The sequence below is a fragment of the Jaculus jaculus genome, chromosome 3, assembly GCF_020740685.1.
Source record: "Jaculus jaculus isolate mJacJac1 chromosome 3, mJacJac1.mat.Y.cur, whole genome shotgun sequence".
Taxonomy (NCBI): domain Eukaryota; kingdom Metazoa; phylum Chordata; class Mammalia; order Rodentia; family Dipodidae; genus Jaculus; species Jaculus jaculus.
In genome coordinates this window covers 33,845,230-33,848,627 of record NC_059104.1, presented here as the reverse complement: position 1 = coordinate 33,848,627, position 3,398 = coordinate 33,845,230, and the positions used below count along the sequence as shown (strand labels likewise).

Sequence of the window (3,398 nt, the reverse complement as noted above, 5' to 3'; positions counted from 1 at the left end):
TCTGTGGCCTTATGTTGTGAGTCAAAATAGTACATTCTAAGAGGTTCCAAACTCCAGTTTTTGACCACCCCATATGAAAATAATGGCTGTGAACTTCCCTTATTGAATCAACAATATCAATGTCTATTAGCTGCAATTGATATTTCTATACAAGTGCCAACAGATATCTACCAATAATGGTAGAGTTCTTGGGAGGAAGAAAGTGAAAAACAAAAGTTATTTTTTTTTTCCCAGTTGCTCAGGGGCATATCTATCTTTATACTACTCACAATGTGGGAAATGGCAGTGTTGAGGTATGCCACATCCCAGCTGGGCAGAGATGCTTCTCATATGGAGAAGAACAGATAAAGATTACTTCTCCTCTTGAAGATTACTTCCCAATCCGTGAACAGGCATCTCACACTGACAATATATGGACAATATATGGAATAAAGACAGAAGAGAAACTCAAGATGAAAGTTGGATGAGTTTCCATTTTGAAGTGTGATTGAATTGTGAGACCCTAACATATTACTTTTAGGAACAGTCTTTGGATCTGTTCAAGTAAAGTTTAATATGTAATTTGGTGAAATACACTATCTAGCTTTATAACCAGTGCTGGTAGATGAAATCGGTAGGGTTAGTTTGGTAGACACAATGCTGAATAAAGCAAAGTGATGAAATGAAACCTCTGAAGGTGCTCTGCTCTGAGGTCTGGTACAGATCCTGAAGCGTTTATTTATTTTGGGGGGAGGGGTTCGAGGTAGAGTTTTACTCTAACTCAGCCTGACCTGGAATTCACTATGTAGTCTCAGTCTCAGGGTGGCCTCGAACTCATGGCGATCCTCCTCCCTCTGCCTCCCTAGCTCTGGGATTAAAGGTGTGCGACACCACGGAAGAGAGTGGGTGTGCACAGACCTAGACACGGTGCATATGCCAGTGGTTATTCCTGGACCATCTGCCTGCTTGCTTGGGATACACGTTTCACCTCATTTTTTGAAGTAGACTTCTGCATAAACCTTGGCTCCCTCTGGCCTGACCTCTGGACTAACACTCTATTTTCCTTTAGCTTTTTGTTTATTTTTGTGGACCTGGGGGTCGAGTCTTATTTGCATATGTTTAATTTTTAATAGTATATGCTTAAATGTTTAACAGTATATGCTTTAATTTTTAATTGTATATGTTTAAGATGTATCACATGTATGTAATGAAATGATCACTATAAGTAAGCAAGTTAATGGATCCATAATCTTGTACAGTCAACTTTTTATTTTCCTCTTGGTATGATAAGATCATTTAAACTATAATTGGGTAGCAAATTTTCCATACTTATTAATTCCTCACAATGTAACTTCTCTGAGTTTCTTTGGTCCTATCTATAATTAAGAAAATAATGCCTAAATAAAAATCACACGGAAAAATGCCCAATACACAATCAACAATGTCTTTATTGCCCTGTATAATGCATTATAAAATATTATTTTACAATATTTTATTTATTTATTTACATATGTACTTGGGGGCATGTCAAGTCTTTTGCTTCTGAAAACAAATACCAGATATTTATTCCACTATTTGAGTCTGGGTTTTATAGGGGTGTTGAAAAATTGAATCCAGGCCTGCAGCAAGCACCTTTAACCACTGAGCCACACCTCTGTCCCCTATATAATATTCTTTAACAACTTTATCATTTCTCAACAATTTAAAGGTCTTTTTTCATTATAACATATAGAGATTTTTCCTCTGTTAAAATACTTACTTCTGAAGATGGTGTCCCTCTAACCGCACCACACCTCCCCAGGAAGGAAAGCGACAGATACTAAGGAGAGAACTACCCCATCATACCGCAAAAGGGCCCCAGCTGAAACTAAGAATAATTGGGGAAACAAGCAAGGGTGCTGTTTTCTTGGTGAACCAGGTACCAGCACAAGGGCGAAGGAGATCGACACAGAGAACAATCAACTCGAACCAAATCAGATATCCAGAGACACAGAAGCTCCCACCTCACCACTGAAGCAGATCTAAAATGAACCCAACATGGCTCAGGAAAATTTGCAGAAGAGGGGGAGGAAAGAATGTCAGAGCCACATGTTGGGTCATGATACACAGAGACATTTCCTCCTACCCATAACTGAGGGCTAACCCCACAATGCATGACCCATATACCTCAACAAGGAGGGACCAGGGGGAGGGGGAAGGACAGGAAGGAGGCTAACAACCAGTACCAACTTGATTGTTTTCACTGACTACAAAACTAATTTTAAAAAATGCTTGAAAACAAAACAAAATGAAAATACTTACTTCTATTCTTTCTATTTAAATAAACCTGTTCCATATTCTATTGAATTTCTATACTTAGAATTTATCTACAAGATCAATACCAATAATGTTTGAGTTATTGTCACTTTTCACCATGTAATACAAGTCACTTTTATTTTCCTAGGCACCCATACAACTAGTAATTATGCACCCATGTAACTAGTAATTATGGTATATGGACTTTTTTTGTTGACATTTTCTTTAGTACTGCAAATGCATTACTGGGTAAGCAAAAAACAAGCACTTTTTTTTATGCACTGAAGTCAAACTCCAGATACGTGTGCCATCTTGTGTGCATATGCAAACTTGTGCACTTGCATCACTTTGTGCATCTAGCTTACATGGGATCTGGAGAGTTGAACAAGGGTCCTAGCCTTCACAGGCAAGTGCCTTAACCGCTAAGTCATCTCTCCAGCCTTTTTAGTTACAAACACATTTTAAAAGATAAGTTTGTATTTGCTTTTCTTTTTATGGAATGCTTCATGAATTTGCATGTCATCCTTGTGCAGGGCCATGCTAAACTTTTCTGTATCATTCCAGTTTTAGTATATGTGCTGCCAAAGCAAGCACTGTATTTGCTTTTATTAGTTAACTTTTTTATTGGAAATTTTTAAATAATTTACAGTTTTGTCATATGTGCATTATATTAAAATTACAGATTATAACACAAGTTCAAGGCCATTCTGGCTAACCAATCTCAAAAAAATAACAATTTTTAAGTATACCTCTGGAACAAAAACTGAAATAATTATATAAACAATAGGAAAAAGTAAACAAATGAGTTCAATATAGTACTGTTATTATAATTATAGAGAAAAAACACTTTTTTTCAAAAAGCGTTAAATTATAAAATTTCTAAAAAGTGTGTTTTTTTTTCCAACAATGTTCTAACTCTAGTACAATAATATCTAGAAGTCAATAATGTGTAATTTTACAACATGTTTTAAGTATTTTTCTCCTACCAACCAGTGTGCTGAAGAGGAAATTAAAATGACAATTTTAAAATATTTAATATTATATCTTTGAAAGGGAGTAAAAAAAAATCAATGAAATGGTCTTGGGAGCCTCTGTGTCTCTGGATGTCTGATTTGATAAGAGTT

General features: G+C 36.0%; 1 non-coding gene across 1 annotated transcript; it reads right to left on the bottom strand.

Moving 5' to 3' along the window:
- Positions 1-2,762: 2,762 nt before the first annotated feature.
- Positions 2,763-2,868, bottom strand: LOC123459695. Its single transcript, XR_006636453.1, has one exon. It is a non-coding gene; the product is annotated as a U6 spliceosomal RNA (small nuclear RNA).
- Between the last annotated feature and the right edge of the window lie 530 nt (positions 2,869-3,398).